Here is a 21,964-nt window from a genome sequence, read left to right as displayed (position 1 = left end):
CGAGAAAGGCAGCAATGGAGCTTGTTGAGCAGGATTTACTAATTTGACATAATATATCAAAAATAGGTTTTATTATTTTGTTAAACATAATTCTTTGCTTTGTAGCTTGTTCAGTTCGCTTGAGTATCCTAGATACCTCTACACAAGGCAACAGATGTGACTGATGTTGTGAAACATTGTGGCAGCATAATTTAAAACTGGTCATCTTACAATTTTGCTTTGTAAACACTACACTACAGACAACTGTGAGCATACGTTAAAGCAAGGCTATCTTTATCCTTCCTTTTGCCCTAGCTTGCTTCGGTTTTTTCTCTATTTTCATTCAGGGTGCCAATAATTCAGGAGCCCACTGCATATCCTGGGTTATACTGGGTTAAGCCACTCAGTAGTACTTCCATACTATATCCAGTATATCATGGGTTAAAATGGGCTCGCAGTGGGGAACTACACAACAAGCAGACACTTGGCAGAGTGGTTAGAATGTGCAGTTGCCGTATGACACAAGCTAGCAGCTGGCAGCCACAGAGCCAGCTCTGTCCCTCAGGCAGAAAAAAAGGACACAGTGACATTACAGTGCGAAAGTGTGAGAGAGGATGCATAAATCACCATCACAGTCGTGCTGCACTGATCTGCCAATGCTGTGACACAATGATATTCTCAATTAACTGGGCAGCTGTAGATGTCGCAGTGCTCAACGTCACTTAAAGCTGACCCATCTGAGGAGCAGCAAAGTCACAACCTCTCGTGGTGGGGTAATGTGGGGCTTCCATTGGCATTCAGGGTCTTGGAGAACAGGTCTATGTGTTAGCAGAACTGCCACACCAAAGACCCTACTGTAACAGGGTTGTAATAGGCATTGAATGTTAATTACATATACCACATGTAGTTATTTTTATATCAATAGGAACCCACTATAACACTCACTTCTTTGTTCTGTTACAAACAAGGAGTCATATCAGTTTAGTGTCAGTTAGGTCCAGTATTCCTATTCCAGCGGAGTCCTGATGTGATATTATTTGTTATTTTAAAAAAGATGATTACTAAGGCTCAGTTCTAGGTGACTTGCTAGGGCTACAATGCATCAGGAGAATATAAACTGCACAGTGCCTTTTGTTCTTTTTTATTATAAAGTATATTATATTATATAATAAAAAGTAATTTTGCTTTAAATTTTGAAATTTCAACTTTGTACCATTTAGAGGTCAGGTCCGCTTCTGTTCACCAAGATATACATTTTAAAAGGCTTTTTGACCAATGGTGCCCACATTTTTACACACCACTGTCCATATATTTTTCACTACTGCATACATTCCAAGTGTCTCCCTGTTAAATGAACAACCAGCCTTAATCAATTTTTTGCACATTTCCTATACTGTTACATATGGACATACATCCATTAGTATTCATGGACCATCCCCCACACACCAAAATGTATATCTATGATGCATGCAATGCCCTTGCAGACACAATGTGAAATAATATTAATATCCACAATTGGTTGAATGGAATATAAGCGGATTGTAAACTGGTTCTGATGCTCACAACAAGTTATTCAGCTAGTGGCTTGGGGGCCAAAAGTGGGAGAACCTTTTAAAACTGTGAATCGAATAACAGTCCTGTATCAATGCCAGCATCTGGACGGTCATAAGATGCATTGCTACTATAGATAAATATGAATCTTTTAGAGTAGGCTAGGTGCTGTGTTAAATAGCCAACACAAATATATTTTGTATGGTGTATGGAGCATTATGTATTGCAATTACAGAAACCTGACATGTTTAGCATAGTCAGGCTACGTTATTAGGAATATTACCTATCGATTCCAAATTGATTTCTGGACCGGGGAAGAATCTATTTTTAGAATGCGTTTTGGCCCAGCAGCACCACTAGTTGGATAGAAAATCCATGCATGCATAACAACGCATATCAATACCCAAGTCTGTTTTTCTTATCATAATAAAGTCAGAATGTTGGGCCTATTGTGTCAATAAACACAGTAACAGTGTCAGATATGATAGAAATAATTATGTTCTCATCTCACAAATTTTGTGAATCACTATGAGAAAGTCCCAGCACACAAAAAATTGCATCATTAAGGCAAAAGGAAATTCTAGCTCTGAATAATAATGGGCATGAAAATAAATATTATTACCCTATATGTCACACTAAATAACCAGCTATGATGTACCTAGCACCTGCAAAAGGTCAAATGACCCTTCTAAATGAATGTGCATTGGTCGAAATTGGAAGTGGAAATTTGTCCTCTCTGGGAAGGCTACAGTTACAATATCACTGTGACCGTCTGTGATGACAAACTGTGTGGCCATTTTGACCTAAAAACAAACTGAATATCTGGTAACGTCAGGGATTGCAAACCTAGCATAAACCTAGCTCTAAGCTGATTCAGTGGGGCTAGAAAGACATGCTTGTTGTTAAATATTATAGATTATAGCATATTTGCTGGAATATTTAAGTAACTTTATTGCAATAGAATCATATATATTGGAGTGCATATTCTGATTACAATAATGCTTTTTCTTGGTAAGCCATTGTATAAGCGGGATAATGACAGAGTGACCAGTCATAACACAGTTTGAATGTCCGATTCAGAGGAGGTATGCTAAGCATAACAGTAATCAAAACATGCATATTTTAAGAATGTGTCTATACTCATTAACATATACAACATCTCTAAATATTGTTGTATATATAGGAAGTATAAATTGTTTGGCCTGCATGCATGAAAAATCTGCCCCCATGAAACACGAGCTGAAGAGCCCTCACCAACACACAGCTTAAAGAGGTATGTAGTCATAGGCCAGTTCAAAAAGCTGAGATGACTTTAAGCTGAAGGCGGTGAATAAAACAGGAAATGCACCATGATAACAGGAAGTCACTCATGCAAAATATACTCCCTGCTCTCATTAGCCACAAATGTTAGAAGGCTCACAGTGAACCATGGCTCTCTATAGAGGCTGTGGAGGCGGGTATACACTCAAATATCAACAACATCATCACATGACATGGCTCGTCATCTGAAAATATTGAGCAAGCATAATTCTTTGTATGAAAAAATTATGTGTATTCACTGAAAAGGAAGTTTCACTATTAAACATCGGTGTGCCACAGCAATTGTGGCCTTTAGTTGATTTGTATGCCTTCACAAAAGTTCTGAATATGCCATTCTTTTTGACCTACAATAATACTAACACTGAAAAAATACTGTAAACTAAAAAAAATTATACAGCTATTGACATCAGCTTTATTTACTATTTGTAGTGTGCTTTATTAATAAATCAATGGAAGCAACCAAAGTCTTAATTTTTTTCAAATAAATATATTTCCCCACAAAACAGGTTTGATAATTATTAACTGTGTGCAAACACCCCTGGGAAAGATGACAGCCATAACTCTTTTCCTATAATATGTTGGAATGATGGAATGACACAATATAGTTAATTTAGACAATTAATTAAAATAAAGTAAAACTGAAATTTGACAAAAGTTTATTGACAATTACACTTTTAAAATTGTATTTACAATAATTATTAGGGAAATTACTTAATAGAAAACAGTGAAATATGAGAGGAAATGTATTGAAATAAAAGTATATTGTTTTCCCATATGTTTGAGCATAACATAGATTATTATTATCTGTGTATTTACTGTGCAGCCTTTTTTGCTTCATTTTTATTATGGGCGCCAACAATACTGGAGCCCACTGTACGCTAACGTTCATTATATTTAATGTAAAATGTTTGCCATTTTCTGAATTCAAGTCACAATTGCTGAATTACTTGTTATTGTCCTAGATGGCATATGGCGCTTCAAGATATTTATTGTGATTCCTATACTGGGAACAATCTCTAGTATCACATGGATAAGCAGCAATCCCAGTAATATCCTCTGCTGTGTCCAGAAGAGACGAGCAATCCCTGAGGCTAGTTAGACAGGATCAGGGATAATGTTTCCGTGGATGTATGTGAATGGGGGATGGAGGAAGTCTGGATGCTTTGATCCCAGCCAGTCAGCCTCATTGCAAAGTTATACTGTCCATTTGTGCGTATGTACAATATATCTTTGGTATTATTCTGTTCAGTGTTGCTAAAAGCTATTTTATGAGCAGTATCATTGCTAAACACTATATTCTGTCTCTCTCTTTCCTATACATGCATTACTTCTTATGAGAGTAACCCAGCTCCAATGTTTAACAGCAGCAAGCCTAACCTACCTGTGCCCTGAACTGAAAAACTGGCCCAGAAACCACACAGCTGCCTATGTCTTAGAGCTACGGTAGCAGCAATAGCACGGTAATTGCTATGAATTTGGGGCCCTCTGGGTAGACGCCAGAGTGTGCCCTGCCAGCGTGTGCAGTATGTGTGCGGACCAGAGCTATCGCGCATGGAAGCAGGCTGCAGCATAGGCCCAGGGAAGTAGGGCAGAGCCACCTTGCCCAAAGATGTCCCTCTTCCCTGTCCCAGAAGTCCAACTACTGGGCTGCTGGAGCCACGTTCAGACAGTTTCAGGACGCCAAGCTATGACTATTTTTGGTAGACATGTGAAACATGTTAGGATATGAATAGCCATTTACATTTACAAGCCAGCTGTTTTCACAGGCACAGAAAAGGCCACCCTATATGTTAATATAAAAAAATGGCACTCAAGAGATGTTAACGTTAATAGCGAGTACATCAGAATACTGCTGTACTTCGGCGGATCAACTTCTGCTTGCAGGAGACTGGAAAAAAAACAAAAAACTAGTTCTGGATTAAAATATGCACTTTTGAGCATTTGAGCTTTAGTTCATGTTCATGAGTAACTGTGGCATTATACATTTATTAGGTACACCAGCTTGTCAATGCAAATATTTAATCAGCTAATCATGTGGCAGCAACTGAATGCATAAAATCATGCAGACATGGTCAAGAGGTTTTTCATACCAAATTTCAGAATGGGGAAGAAATGTAACTTTGACATTGGAATGATTGACAGGGTAGTTTGAGTATCTCAGAACCTGCTGATCTCCCGGGATTTTCATACACAGCAGTCTCTAGAGTTTGCATAGAATGGTGCAAAAAACTAAAATCCAGTGAGGAGCAGTTCTGCAGGCAAAAATGTCTTGTTAATGAGAGACATCAGAGGAGAATGGCCAGACTGGTCAAAGCTGACAGGAAGGTGACAGTAACGCAAATAACCACACATTACAACAGAGCATCTCTGAACTCACAACAAGTCACAACAACCTCTTAAGTGGATAGGCATTACATTACATGTCATTTGGCAGACACTTTTATCTAAAGTGACTTACAGTTGAAGCAGGAGACAATCCTACCCTGGAGCAATGCAGGGTTAAGGGCCTTATAGGATCTTATTGTGGCTACACCGGGGATTGAACCACTGACTATGTGGGTCCCAGTCATGCACCTTCACCACTACGCTACAGGCTGCCCGTCAGCAGGCTACAGCAGCAGACTAATAAGCCTCAAAAATAAGTCAAATAAATACCTAATAAAGTGCACACTGAGTGTATTTTGAAGGCTATGTTGCAGTTGAGTTTTTCTAATGTAAATTTTGGGCGGATTCATTACCAGAAAAAAGGTCCATAGAGGTCCATTATATCTAAAAAGTTAAATTTACTCAATTAGTCAAATCTCAGCAAAACTATCTGGATTGATTGATTGATTGACTCTGGGTACTATAATTGGAAATATACTTCAATGAAAATTTAGCAGCATGCTTGCAAGCCACTTGAACTGGTTACTATTAAACTGGGGACTATTTCAAGTTTCTTGTGTGCCCTCACAATAAGCTTGTTTAATTAGTTTTGGATGATGAGGGTTAAACTTTCTTTTTTATCAGAAAGGGCAAAAGGATCATGCCTAAACACACTGAGCCATCCATGTGTGTATGCCGTTTTAACCAAGCACTTTTCAAATATTATGCAGGTGCTCTTGAAGTCATGTGAGACTGTGGATTTCTTATTACAAGTTGCTGAACTTTCCAGAAAAAAGGTCACCGCTTCCTTTTGAGACTGAAATGTGAGGTGTGTTCAAGTCACATAATGAAACAATGGTTTTGAAATGATTTCAAAGTCCCTATTTGTTCAGATTAGTGGCTAACAGTTAGCATGAGCTAGGAGAAACCTTCCCCAGGGGTGTTTACGGAGAACTTTCAGTGGCCAGCCAAGTGGAACCGCTACTGGCTGCAAACTGTAACCTTTCCTTTGAATTTTTAAACTGTAGCTTATCCGTTTGAGTGGAATGGAATGACAGGTCCACAGACACAATCATCTCCTCCACCCTGAGGGGTCTTACATTTCTTGTAAATACACACAATGAAGGTTAAGTGTTACTTCGGCAGCCATGAAATGCACACCAATGATTCTTACAGTAAAAACGTCTCAGAGTGTTTACTTTTATTGGTTATGTCTTCATCTTTATTCTGATTTGGTAGAGAGGCTCAAATGGCATGCATCCCACTTTGTCCTTCAGCCCTTCCCACATTTACATAAAGAAATGCATCTCCAGAGAGCTCGAACTGCCACACTCTTACTGCAGTCTACCACAACAAAGACCCCACCATGGCGCCTTCCAATATTACCCCACCTCAAAATAGTCATTTTTGTTGCTGATCCAGTGAGCTGACTTGACATCACAAAACCTAGTGGCCAAAGGAACAGCAGCACCAATCAGAAGACACTACCGAATACTGGCACTTCAAACACCAACCGCATACTACCACTCAGATTAAGGGAAAAAAATAAACCAGGGGGCTTATCAACAGTTCTCTCTCACTCACACACGCACGCATGCACGTACACGCAATAAAAATAGGGTCTTAATGCCAGCTGCTGAAACAGTTTGCCATAAAATACGAGGGCTTCACAGAGAGGGAATGACTGAGCTCTGCCCACAGAGCTGGAGGAAGCCAAGAACAGTGGCGCCAATGCAGGAAGATCCAATAAAGGTCACATATGTCTTCGCGACAATGCTAGCACTAAATTCTTTAACAGCACAGTTGGCTATATGTTCCAAATCTAATCACTGTCTGATTAATTGTTGGTTACACTTCATGTTATACTCAAATATGACCCATTTCATTTTCCTTGCCTTAAACAGGCAAATGTTGCAAAAGGCATCGATGTGAGATGTGACTCACAGTGCCACGCAGACCCAACATTGCCAGTATCTGCTCTAGTTACCACTGCAGACCAAAACATTCTGACACTCCTCAGTCACAGCTACTGCAATCTAGTACAGCCACAGCTACCAAAACATTCTGACACTCCTCAGTCACAGCTACTGCAAACTAGTACAGCCACAGCTACCAAAACATTCTGACACTCCTCAGTCACAGCTACTGCAAACTAGTAGAGCCACTGCTACGAAGAGGACCCACTGCCAAGCCTCTCTGAATGTGTCACTGACGCAAGTGAAACATGGACACTTACGTACAGAGGCATTCTGATGTTCTGATGTAAAATACAGCGTTTTAGATGCTGAATTGTGTAACTATCTAAGCACCTAACATGGAACATGACTGAATATTTGTTGATATTCATGAAAGTACACATTCTGGAACACAGTCACACAGCCTGTGGACCCTTAGATGCCTCAGAAACGCTATGTGCTGCCTCCCCTCTCTCCTACTTTCCTCTCGCTCCGCAATGCCACGTAGGATCATGTGCTCAGCACAGAGGGCCGTATGAACATTGTTTCAGCACATACACCAGGCGCAATGGAGTGGAGGAACCCAGGCTCTTCTAAGGATACATCCGCTGCCTTACAGCTGCTATCCATCGCCCCGGACGTGCTCAACACACGCCCGTTCAAACACAAGTTGAAACGCATACTGTGACATTTCCGCACTATTGCTTCTGCAAAAGACAGAAGTGATACGTTCTAGGCTCAAAACACTGCTTTGACTTGCAAGCAGTAATGTCGGGACAGCATTAGGAGGAGCAATGTGAAGTTGTTTTGTACGACTTCCCTACATTGCTTGGGCGAGGTACTTTACCTCATGGCCTCAACCAAATACCCAACAGTAAAAAAGGCCAATGGCCTAAGCTTCGCCATGTGTCTTTCATTGGTATATCTGCTGCAAGGGCACTGCTAATTGCAATCTTAGAAGCAAGCACTGCAGGCTTTGTGAGTATCCCATTCAGAGTATTGACGGATCAGCATGGCCAAATCAGTACCTGACACATAGACAGGACATCAATGACCCCAAAAATCTTTACTCTCGGATGAGTTGGATGGGAGGATGCAAAGAGCAATTAACAGAGAGGGTCTACTGAAACATTATAGATATCTGTGGGACCTTTGTGCATCTAAGACCCTGGAGAGACCTAATTTTTTTTAATATATTTTATTTTTGGGATTGACTTAACACAATCGTTGCCATGTTTGAACACAGCTATGTGAAGATATTGAGTATGAAATGAAGCTTGATTTCACAAGCTGTGATATGTAGAACAGTTCAGAATTAGTTTTTCATACGTATACAACATAACATCTCATTATGTCTTAATGAGAATGAAAATGAGAATGGTATGAAAATATACAGTAGCCTACATTGACTGTATTCAGTCATTTATGAATGACTTGGCAGCGGTCCTAGCCCCAAGGACTGAGTAACACAGTGATAGTAAGGAGTGACTTAGTCCCAGGCAGTCAAACACACATACAGTATATTGCATTAATGGCATTTTGGCAGACGCTCTTATCCAGATCGACGTACATTTGGTTAGACTAAGCACTACGACAATCCTCCCCTGGAGCAATGCAGGGTTAAGGGCCTTACATAGAGTGCGGATCTTACATAGAGTAGACAGAGATGGAAAGAGGTAAAAAGATGAGGGAATATTTTCTGCATTATATGAGTGAGAAAGACAGAGAGAGAAATAAGTAGAACTTAAAATGGCTCCTTAAAACAGCTGGTGCATTTGAAGAATTTGCTTTTGGGCTTTTTTTCTCCAAATGATTTCGATTTTCCTGTAATTAAAGCCAGCAAGCACAGTGGTACACCACTGGTGGGCAGAGCGGTTTAGAATGACGCATGCAAAAGCAGGAATGTATAGCATAAGGATTGTTAAAAAATAAATAAACAAACATGGGAAAGCTATTCTCTTTTACTTAACACAGGGGCAACCCTTGGGGGAAGGTGCAGAGGGCAACGATTACAATGCATCTTTTTTAAAAAAGTGGTTGCGTTAGAAATTAGAAGGAGAGCGGTGACGAGAAAAAGAGCGAGAGTGAGAGAGTGAGAGAGAGAGAGAGAGAACAAAGCCGGCAGTGTGAACTTCAGCCTTTCCAGCTACTCATTGCGTTTCAGTTTGAGGTCAGTCCACACTGAAAGAGGGGAAAAAGTAAAACACTGGACATTAGAGGAAGAAGCTCTTCTCCTCCTCCCTACAAGACCCTGTGTTCTAAAATGGTGGCGGAGGGTGGCAAACAAAATCCTGCCTTGAAATCTACAAGGAGTAACACTTCCTCTATGGGGTGGGCGGGGAGAAGGGGGGGCGGGGGGCACCCGAAGATCAGCAATGTCCAGCCACTGAGCCTCTTGATTGCCCAGAGTACACACACATTCATACACATCTGACTTAACAGCCAGCACAAAGACAGCTTTGAAGCAAACATTCCACTCCAACATTCTTTATTCTTTTCAGACAACAGCCTCTTTTCAGGGCCAATAATGTCATACGCGTAGCAGTTTATTTCTGAGAAGAATTGAGAGTGCTTATGAAATTGAGGTAGAACGTTCAGTCCAGAATGGTCGATCCAGTTCCCACGGCAGCAAGGACACTCCCAGCCTCGCTCCTCCCAGGAAGCAGGCATGGGCTGCTTCCTCCGTGGAATTTCAAACAAAGCGAGCATGATAAAACACAGGAAGTGACACGTGGGTCCAAATCTTCCCCTCCTCTACGCCGCTGCATGCTATTGTATGCTCAAGGGCCGCACTACCTGGTGCAGAGTTGGCAAAAACTCTGAAATGCGTGCGGTACAAGAAGTGCTGGCGAAACCGTTTAACCGCATTTCCGCCCTGAGGCTTAACAGCACATGAATGATTTTGTAACTTCCCCAGTCTCAACAGCATGACCAGTAGTCCAGTACTGACACATCAACATGATACTTTGACTTCAGTCTACATTTCCTGATAGCCTGGCCTAGCCTTTTTATAGCCTCAGCAATATGTACTGCAACAGTCATCTCCCATAGGACTTGCAAGCAGCTTATCTAAGCAAGAATACAGTCCATGAAATCAACAATCTGTACTGTGCATTTTGTGTAAAGCAACTCCAATTCATGTGGTGCACCTCTAGGCACCTTTAAAAGAAGGTGCTATATGTTTTTAGCCATCAACTCCTCATATTCAGATTATTTTAAGAACCACAGCCCATCAGAGTTGAGTAAAACAACTTTAGAACGCTGGTGGTAAAACCTACAATAGTATTTTAGTTAAAGCCATACACAAATTAAGGATAAAGAATTGAGATACACTGGGTAAGCACTTTATTACTAATAAATATTAGAGTTCTTTTATAGACATATTAAGTCTTCTGCTGCTGTAGCCTACCCACTTAGAGGTTTCAGAGGTTGTGTGTTCAGAGATGCGCTTCTGCATACCACTGTTGTAATGTGTGGTTATTTGCATTACTGCCACCTTTCTGTCAGCCTCGACCAGTCTGGCCATTCTCCTCTGGCTCTCTCATTAACAAGCCGTTTCTTCCTGCAGAACTGCTGCTCACTGGATGTTTTTAGTTTTTCGCACCATTCTCTGCAAACTCTAGAGACTGTTGTGTGTGAAAATCCCAGGAGATCAGCAGTTTCTGAGATACTCAAAACACCCTGTCCGGCACCAACAATCATTCTACGTTTTTTTCGTCATTCTGATGGTTGATGTGAACATTAACTGAAGCTCCTGACCCGTATCTGCATGATTTTATGCATTACACTGCTGCCACATGATTGGCTGATTAGATAATTGCATGAATAAGTAGGTGTAATAAAGTAAAAATGTTGCTAAAAAAATTATCAGTGAGTATATGTAATGAAGGACAGTTCACTGCACTACTGCACGGGGGGTTTAAAAGATATCAGAGGCACTAAAACTTCACAATGCAAGCTTTGAATTTAAGATCGGCCTTCCAGTTGATCTTCACATTTAGGCCAACTCATTTGAGTGTGAAAGTAACCTACAGTATTATCACTTATTTGAACATCATACTTGTATTATGTTTATAATACTAAACCATGAAATTCAGGATTTATCCCCAAAACCTTTTTGAAATATTTAGATAAAATTGTAAAAAATAAAATATTTTCGTTTGGAACAATAAAACCAGCAGAATTTGCCAAGCTTTTTTAGAATGACAGAAATACACATATACATTGATGAGCCAAATTTCTATTCAATTTGTTCAATTTGACAGGTAATATCTACACTTTCCTTTCTGGGTATAGATACAGTTGATACACAAATAATGACGGGCCAATCTGATCAAAGATGGAACGATGGATCATGTGGTTCTGCCTCTCTAGCTTTTTCTCTTCCCACACAGTGAAATGCTCTCTGGACTCAACAGAGAAATCACTTTGGTGGTTTCCAGATAAGAACCTTTGCTCCAAACATCGGTCAGCTCCCGTCCTATCGTCCTATCCATACAAGGTGTGGCAAGTCTGTGCCAAACATGTTTATTCTCAATCTATCTGTATCAGATATTTTGATTCAGTTGCAAAAGCTTTTGTGCATTAAGTTGCTGCCACATGATTGGCTGATTATATATTTGCATCAATGAGTTGTGTACAGTTTTCCTAAGAAAGTGGTCACTGAATAATAAGTTAGATGGCTAGATGTTCGATAACATCTGTTTATCTGGCTGCGATTCAAATGTGTGAGAGTGAGAGATATACCTGTAAAACTGGAAAGGATCTTTTCTATTTGAATACAAACCTTTTCATTAGAAATGACATTATCAGCATAACAATTTGAGTGAAAAATTGAATGCTAAATGTATATGAATTTCAGAATTTCTTAGTATTGGTATGTCCCCCTTTTGCTTTAATGGCAGTGTGCTCTCAGGGCAGGAATGGACTCCACAAATCTGCTTACAAACCTGTTGATCCATGTTATCATAGCATTATATGACAATGTTCCAAAGAGTATTTTGTGATGTTACTGAATGCTTAGCTTATGTCAGTCTTCAAGTGTCCCCATCAATATTCAATGAGGTTGAGGTCAGGTGATTGTGGATTGTGCAGCACTTCTTGGTCTTCTTTGGTCTTCAAGCAGTTCTTGCAAAGCTTTGAAGTAACTTTAATTTGTTTAAAAAATAGAATCCTAATCCTTTTCAATGTGGTCTCAGACATTTGGACCCCACTGTATATACAGTACTGTGCAGAAGTCATAGGCACCCTTTATTTATTATACTTTATTATATATATGCTTATTTATTTGTGTGTGTTGGTATTAAATTTTACAGAGACATTTTTGTAAGCAATTGACTACTTTTTACATAAAAACTTGATCAAGGCTGTCTGAGATCAGAAGCAAGGACCCAACCAAAGTCTGCAGAAGAACTGTGGCAAGTTCTCCAACATGCTTGGAACAACCTCCCTGCTGATTGTCTTATAGAACTGCAGGACAGCATTAGCTATCTCAGAGAAGTGATGCAGTTTTACTGCCGTGATCACAAAAAAATATAGATTTGATTCAGTTTTTAACTATTCTGCCAAATGACTAAAATATAATGTCAAATGTATAGTAAGTTTATTTAGGACCTTTCATTGAATTATTTTTTAAAGAATCTTATCTGTACAGAATGTTAGAAGACTTCCGTACAAACATATTGTTATTTACAGTTCCCATCCTGGTTTGACAGTAATTCCCTTCCCTAGCTTAAGTTTTCTTTCACTTTCATTTCTGAATTCTAGATCTTACTGTAGGAAAAAATGACTATGTACCGCTTTCTGCTTCATTTCTCTTTTTTTACAGCAATTACTGTAATGGCTAATGGAGAATAATGCACTTTACACATAACTTCCCTACTCATAATTCCTGCTAAGACCAGCTGGGATTCTAAACTGGTTTAAGGTGGTTTTAGCTGTGTTTTATAGTGGCTCATAGCTGGTCAAAGCTGTTCAGTTGGACAAAAACAGGTCAAAGCTGGTAGAGTAAGCTGGTGGTCAACTGTCAGACTAGCTATATAGGCAGCTCAGCTGGTGAACAGCTGGTTAAAGATGAATTAAAGTCTAATTAAAAGGCTGGTTTAAGACGGAATTTTCAGTAGGGTTAGCATACACATCAATTAGCATATGCTAAGCATTTACCATTGGGAAAAGCAGATCCTATCCTGGCTGTAGAAACAATATGGTCTTGGCCTCAATGGCAACCAATGTAAACCGAGGACAGAGCTAAACAGTGTTGTGGTGTGAGGGTGTTTGTTGCTGCAATTCCTCTCTGCAATTACGCACCCATCCATCCATCCATTATCTGAACCCGCTTATCCTGAACAGGGTCGCAGGGGGGCTGGAGCCTATCCCAGCATACATTGGGCGAAAGGCAGGAATACACCCTGGACAGGTCACCAGTCTATCGCAGGGCACACACACCATTCACTCACACACTCACACCTACGGGCAATTTAGACTCTCCAATCAGCCCAACATGCATGTCTTTGGACTGTGGGAGGAAACCGGAGTACCCGGAGGAAACCCACGCAGACACGGGGAGAACATGCAAACTCCGCACAGAGAGGCCCCAGCTGACGGGGATTCGAACCCAAGGCCTCCTTGCTGTGAGGCGGCAGTGCTACCCACTGCACCATCCGTGCCGCCCTCAATTACGCACCTTTAAAGTAAATTATTATTTAATTTGTTTAAAACTATGGTTACATGTAAATAATAACACTTTCATCGACCAAGGAGTCCCTTTCTACCGTTCTGTAGCGACCTCCGCTAGTTAATCAGGGTTTTTTTCCTCTGTCAGTTTTCTTTGAAATGTAGCATCATAACACATAGCATAACACTCATGAAAATGTATCTCTAGTTGACAACTGTGAGAAGAATGCATTCTCAAAAATGGGGACAAAAAAATATGTAAGTTTATATAATAAAGAATATAGCCTATGAGCGTTCATTGCAGAATTATTGATTGAGAAAAGCTATAGAAAGATACACAGGGAGAACTGCCTTTAACATTGCCTTGCACAGCAGCAAGAGAACCTCCCAGTCCCCAATGTAGATGCTAGCATCAACAAACACTGGGCTGCCTATTTAAAGCCTGGCTAATCCCAGCCTAATTTGACTACAATGGTACAGGCATACCGGCCAATCAAAAGGTTCACCAAAGCACGTATCAGCCAGTGTATTTATAGAGAGCGATATACAGTCTCCCTAATAAATAATATGTGAAATTAAAGGGAGTGTTCACAGTGCAGCAATGCAGCTGTGAGGGCAATCACAGTCAACAGCTGCATAATGGCTTCATATAGGGCAATCCCACTACTGGCCACAGTGCAGGGTGAACAGCATAGTGGAGGGAGGCATCATCAAAACATCATTCTGTTCTTACCATGTTAATTAAGTGCACCAAGCTTTTCTCATACTTCAAGTTTAAGTTACCCTGGTAAGGATTCTTTCTGGAACACTGACATTTTGTCTGCCCGTTCATTGACCCTACCCCACACAGACATACGGTACACACAGACTCACATCCCAACAGAGACAAACAGACACCACAAAGCTGAGAGGCTCCAGGAATTACATCCCCTGTGCCTTTATTTTAGTCCTCAACAATCATTTACAGATAATCAGCTCACATTTCAGATGAGTCAGACGTGCCACGTTCTTGTGGAGCACTGAGCTACACATGGCTCAAGCAGGAAAAGGCAGCAGGCTTGTAAAGTGTCTTGAGCCTGACACAGTTTTTAAAACGTACTAACTTGGCCAGCAAACTATTTCAATGTCTTGCAGGTAGTCTATGGCTGGATGCTGAGGAAGCACTCTTAATAGGGAGGTAAAGGAACGATACTTCTGGTATACTGCACCTTATTAAATAGAGCTGCGAAAGCTAAATATAAGCAAACTATGTAGCGCTGAAGTCTGGGTTTAACATATGCAGTTCATGGTTTAAATGCTCAGACTATATACCGAATACTATGGGATTTCAATTCGTAAGAAGTTGTGTTTTGCGTTTTTAGATCGCCAAGATCTGAAACTATTATGGGAGGCTAAAACTCCAAAAATGCAATTCAGCGGGACATCCACTTCTCCATACCAGAGCAGATGACCGGGAAATATTTTAGCAAATAGTCTACAGTCTACAGATCAATAGCGACACCCATCCATCTTCAACCCTTTGGCCCAGGGAGTCCCCCTGCATGAGCAGAAGGGTAAAAGTCTCATTATAAAACTCTAGCGCTTGGTAGGCTTCAGTGTTCACAGCCCATTATCCCTCCGGTTATTGTATTTTGATGGCGGGTGATATGCATGCTGTGCTCTCACTTGTAATGCATCACTGTCATGTCAGCCATGAAGAGTCCTCTATGCCCTCTACGCAAGTTTACCGTCCCTTACCCTCACTTGGAACGAGCTATGTCTAGGTCTGGGCACTGAGGGTGTTCCAGTGGAATGTGCTCTTGGCAAGATATTCCATAAAGCCCTGCACAAGAGCATAAGATGACAGAGCACTAGTGAAATTCTCCAACACAACTTCAGAAATATAACAGAATGCAGAAGGAGGTCTTTAATTATTGCTGGTGCAATACTGCTTTCTCTGTGAGAAGGCAACAATTCAGCATTCCTATATACTCCTTTGCAACCAAAATCTGACCATTCTTAATGCCAAATAATAACATTTTCTTAATGCTACAATTTTCCTCCAATCTAGGTTGACTGACACAATTTGGATTTGCGAAGGCTCTCTGTGAAGCACTGGGGAAACAATGTTTATTTTGCTGCTTAGACAGAGATTGGAGACTGAAATGGCTTAAGAGCTGGTTCAACAAGCAAAATATAAGATAAAATATAAAAAAAATATTTAAACCTGATTTCTTGAATGTAAATACTGTGACGTAAATGTCAATGCTTTTTAAGTTGTGGGAATTCATGGGGCAGTAAACAAAGCAGTAAGGTCACCATGACTTTTCAACCAGCATGGCCAAAGAGAATATACTCCTTGATTTGTATTACAACCAGTTTCATAAAACATAAATCTTGCTCTGGTAAGCCGTGGGCAGTACGGCTTTTGAATTGCTGATGTGGGCAAATTTATTCGGGGAGCTAAGTACATACTGCAGTGCATCCGGAAAGTATTCACAGCGCTTCACTTTTCCCACATTTTGTTATGTTTCAGCCTTATTCCAAAATGGAATAAATTATTTTTTTTCCTCAAAATTCTACACACAACACCCCGTAATGACAACATGAAAGAAGTTTTTTTGAAATTTTGGCAAATTTATTAAAAATAAAAAAACTAAGAAATCACATGTACATAAGTATTCACAGCCTTTGCACAATACTTTGTTGATGCACCTTTGGCAGCAATTACAGCCTCAAGTCTTTTTGAATATGATGCCACAAGCTTGGCACACCTATCTTTGGGCAGTTTCGCCCATTCCACTTTGCAGCACCTCTCAAGCTCCATCAGGTTGGATGGGGAGCGTTGGTGTACAGCCATTTTCAGATCTCTCCAGAGATGTTCAATCGGATTCAAGTCTGGGCTCTGGCTGGGCCACTCAAGGACATTCACAGAGTTGTCCTGAAGCCACTCCTTTGATATCTTGGCTGCGTGCTTAGGGTCGTTGTCCTGCTGAAAGATGAACCGTCGCCCCTGAGCGCTCTGGAGCAGGTTTTCATCCAGGATGTCTCTGTACATTGCTGCATTCATCTTTCCCTCAATCCTGACTAGTCTCCCAATTCCTGCCGCTGAAAAACATCCCCACAGCATGATGCTGCCACCACCATGCTTCACTGTAGGGATGTTATTGGCCAGGTGATGAGCGGTTTCCTCCAAACATGACGCCTGGCATTCACGCCAAAGAGTTCAATCTTTGGGCAGGCTGCCATGTGCCTTTTACTAAGGAGTGGCTTCCGTCTGGCCACTCTACCATACAGGCCTGATTGGTGGATTGCTGCAGAGATGGTTGTCCTTCTGGAAGGTTCTCCTCTCTCCACAGAGGAACGCTGGAGCTCTGACAGAGTGACCATCGGGTTCTTGGTCACCTCCCTGACGAAGGCCCTTCTCCCCCGATTGCTCAGTTTAGACGGGCGGCCAGCTCTGTACCCTTCCCCAGATTTGTGCCTCGAGACAATCCTGTCTCAGAGGTCTACAGACAATTCCTTTGACTTCATGCTTGGTTTGTGCTCCGACATGCACTGTCAACTGTGGGACCTTATATAGACAGGTGTGTGCCTTTCCAAATCATGTCCAATCAACTGAATTCACCACAGGTCGACTCCAATTAAGCTGTAAAAACATCTCAAGGTTGATCAGTGGAAACAGGATGCAGCTGAGCTCAATTTTGAGCTTCATGGCAAAGGCTGTGAATACTTATGTACATGTGATTTCTTAGTTTTTTTATTTTTAATATATTTGCCAAAATTTCAAAAAAACTTCTCTCATGTTGTCATTATGGGGTGTTGTGTGTAGAATTTTGAGGAAAAAAATGAATTTATTCCATCTTGGAATAAGGCTGTAACATAACAAAAAGTGAAGCGCTGTGAATACTTTCCGGATGCACTGTAAATACTGGCACTGACCATGCATTCTCTGATTGATCTTTGTTTGTGTGTAAAAACCATATAAAAGGTTTTTTCTAGTCAGTAGATCAGAGGCAAACTGTCACAGTTGTTCTGAGGGGCAACCTAATTCATGTGAGAAGCACACTCTAACTTTGTGTTAACAGAGTCAGGTTAAATAATAGTCTTTGAGTAGAGAGAGTGGAGTCTAAAGCTGGATAATAAAGCCAATCCAAGTTGGCGTTCATCATCAAACTTCATCCTCAAACTTCTGCTACATAAAGGCTGTCCTTTATTTATATCATGCTTTTCAGGATCACAAAACTCACCCCAACCACCATTTACACACTGCACAGCCTGATGCGGCCCATTGTGATAATCCCTCATTTTGGCTGCGCATTTTCCATCTGCCAGAGCAAATGTTGATATACTCTGAGACAGCGACAAGCAAATAAACAGCACTTTCCTTCCATGAGAAACTACAGGTACACACCAGCTTGTGGCCTTTGATGCAAAGAAAGGAAAGGCCAGCAGACACTCAATCCCAAAGGAAAAGCAAACTATGAGGGAAAATGTTGATTATTCACAGAAATATCTATTATTACAGCAGGCATGCCTCCATTCTAAGTGAGAGTGTACAGCTAACTACAAAAGTAACATTGTCAGGGCAGCCATTTTGGAGGAAGAAATGTTTTTGATTGCAAACACACGCCTTTAAAAATGTTTCAGCCGGCAGGTGCTGTGGTTTTTGACTACTGTCCCACTTCTGCAGATAATCACTCACTGACTGTGCAGAGTAGCTCCTTCAGCAGTAAAAAGGTATCCTTTGGTTAATGTTCTTCTGGAGGGAAGGCATGGGTTGGAATTTAGTTCAGATATTATTTCCAGTGTCTTACCGAAACACTAGAACCCTAGAGGACTGTGGTACTCCAGAACTAGCTAATTCAGGCTCTTATGGTAAAAGGAGGTATACATGCTTGCAGCATTACTGATGTACAGCTCTCTGCTGATCTACAGTAATAACCACCAGACTCAGTCCCTTTATTTCACTAATCACAAATTAAGTTGATAAAACATGAACCAATATTCCCCTGGAGACATTGGCACTTCCTGGAATCAATTTACAGAAATGGTTCCCAGCTAATAAAAGTGAAAGAAAACTAACGATGCCTTGATCACCTTCACACCTTGATGCCAAAGCTTGATGCATCCATTCCTCTACACATTTGCTACTGCAGGCAGATTTTCTGGCTGCTGGGGCAACACCAGTGTTTTTGTTATAATGAGTCCATTAACTGGCCAGCTTAAGCTTTTCTGCTCTAGCACAGGGCAAAAGAGTCTAAAGCCTGATTTACACACAACAGTTGTCAAAAGGGTAGTGCAACAAAGTTTAAGAGTTACGGTAGCCTTAGGAAGCAGTGGTATCACTTCCTGTTCTGTTGAAGAAGCGCACTTCATAAAATGAGTTGCTGTGGGCAGAGTGACCATCAGAATGTGGTTTGTCTGTCAGCCACGTAAAGACTCCTCTTACTGTAAGTGATCAACTGTGAGATGCAGAGCAATGGCAAAGCCCTTTAAAATTAATAAAGATCTGACTGAATGCCTTGAGCTCCCTCAAGACTAAAAAATATTAGTTGTGCATTGTTTTGCGAAGTTCCTAATAGTTCTTCACTTGTCCTGAAGCATAAAAAGAAAACCCATAATGTATGATGGGTCATTTCAATTCATAAGGAAAACAGGATTTAGGCTTCCATTACCGTTTGTTATCTTCCAATGCTAATTTGTGTTGCTCTATTTACTTAATACATTTGGAAATAATTTACAAATTAAGGGTTAAACATAAATCTCTCCATCTATGGGTCTTGTACCCCAACCCTGAAAATCTAAATGAAGAATCTATACTTGCATACTTGTGCACAGTGAGCTGAAATGTCATTGTTGGAGTACTGACTGCCCAGAAGGTTCTTACTTAAAACAAAATACATAAATTAAAAAGAGCAGTTGTTGTTTGATATTAGTGATGCCAACCGTGCTCCCAAACAATAGTTACACAGCTTGGTGACTCCACCCACAGCTCACTTGTAAGTAGGCCAGCACCAGTATTGCAAGTGGGCTGAGCTGACCCCGGTCAGCACGACACAAAAGACAATAGAAACCTGTCTCAAACCCGACCTTGGCCTGGTTTCTGTTATTCAGGAAAAAAGAAGTGATACTGATGAGAATGGAGGGGATTGTAGACATGTTATCAGACTGAGGTGAGAGCAGTGATTGCCACGACTTTTACACAACTCAAGCTGTACAAATGAGACCCATGGACAAAGACCTGCAACAGAGGGGGGTAAAATGGGATTGATGCAATGCTAACAGATTGTACGATTTTCAACATTGGTGATTTTAATTATTTTGTTAAATTGAAGTCACCACATGAAGATGATTTAAATTCTCCCTAGTGAGAACGAATGTAATTTCCTATAAATTGTTGATCTTTACTTTGTAATCAACAGATTAGCAGGTCTAACAAATCTCAAAGACAATTCATCTAGTCCAAGGCTATACTGCAGTGCTCAATACTGTGCAGACATACTGTATAAAAGGGCAGACATTGAAGGGCTTTGAACCATTATGAGTGCATAAAACATCAATAAAACTGTAAATCTCATCAATCTGTGGGGAAATGAACTTGGGAGTAATGTGGGAAAGCTCCAGATCTATGTGCAGTTCAATATATTTTGGTCACCCTACAAATGCTTCACCAGAAATGGGTGCTGTAAAGTTTTTGTTTCTTCACTCATTTGTACGGCAGCTAAATACGGCAGCTAAAATACTTATGGTGCTTATCTTTAATAATCATTAAAACGAATAGAACAATCCATCTCTGCAGTCGCCTTTTAATTGTAGCAATTTTGATTTCTATAGCAGGTTTCAAACCCCAAGCCCTTGCTCAAGTTCTGAATTGTTAACAGTGGAGCACATTGTTAAATAGCCTCATAGCAACCAGCAGGCAGTGGTAAAACAATGGCCAACAGAACGGAGTACCAAAACACTGACGCACATTCTTGGATTAAAACTTCTGTTTGTCAAGACAAAATGGATACATTAAATAATGGCAAAAATAGCCATCTGAAATGGACACATATTTTACAAGCATAAAATAATCCTTTTTCAGGGACACCTATTTAAACACAGAGACTAAGAAAGCTTTTTTCAATGGTCTGATAGCAGCATCGCCACATCAGCTGGGCAAGGCACTCACTCCGTAACGGTCAACACCATGCTCTTATTCACCACGCTATGCCTCGATAGAGACAGCTCTGGCTCACGCCATCACCACACATCTGGTCTAAAAGAAGCCCACTGCTTTCCCGCCTACAGAAATGAAAATCAATTATCTGACTTAATTTAAACACAGTTCATTCATTCCCTAGATACTCTGGGTAGGAGAGGACAAGAGTGGGTTGCCTTTGTAATCTCCACTGTTTGAATACAATACTTCACGTAGACTCAGAGAGTTTAGACCTCTATGTTAGAGTGGATTAGTCTGTGCGATATGCAGCACCAATCTATTTTCAAGATGTGCTCTGAGGCAGCTAGGTAACGAGAAGGGGTGCAGTAAGGACCATTGTGTTTCCATGGCGTTTTCCTGTATTTGTTTTCTCAAAATGGGGGAAGCGACCACCACCACTAGCAAAATTCAATATTCAATAACGAAATTTAAAGGTTCCTATATTTTGCAGTAAAGAACCGGTTGTAAATCCCACTGAAGGAATGTCATTCTGACTCCAAGAAAAACTATTAGCTTATCAGGGGCAAAAGGGGCAAGAGAGAGAAGAGAGAAATAAACCGTGTCTCCTTATTGCATCTGGGAAACAAATTTTCTTAAGCCAGAACAGTGTTGCTTCAAGCAGGCCAATTTCTTGATGAATGCAAGGTGTTCCGTTGTAGTTTAGCCATTTTCTGAAGGAATCAAGACAATCATGGGTCATGCTCACAAGGAAATGTGTCCTCAGCTCAATCGGCTCAAAAGAGCATAATTAAAGAAATTATGCAGGTCAGTGTGACCTCTGACCTCTCACCCCATAGGTTATGGAGGTTCTCAATGAGGTGAACCATTGAGAGCACTGTTGGAGGTTTGAGTATCACTGGGCAACAACAAATGATCCAACATGTGTTTAATATACACACACACACAAAGCGAAAGTGGAGCATTAAAGACTTCAACAGCA

General features: G+C 40.7%; 1 protein-coding gene across 5 annotated transcripts in view; it reads right to left on the bottom strand.

Annotated features, from left to right (window-relative positions):
- The window catches only part of ppp1r9ba (protein phosphatase 1, regulatory subunit 9Ba), a 49,696-nt gene that overhangs the window by 23,806 nt on the left and 3,926 nt on the right, over nucleotides 1–21,964 (bottom strand). The gene's annotated exons all lie outside the window — the stretch shown is intronic.

This window comes from Conger conger, chromosome 2 (assembly GCF_963514075.1).
Source record: "Conger conger chromosome 2, fConCon1.1, whole genome shotgun sequence".
In the NCBI taxonomy this organism is placed as follows: domain Eukaryota; kingdom Metazoa; phylum Chordata; class Actinopteri; order Anguilliformes; family Congridae; genus Conger; species Conger conger.
This window is presented reverse-complemented; position numbering and strand designations above follow the sequence as displayed.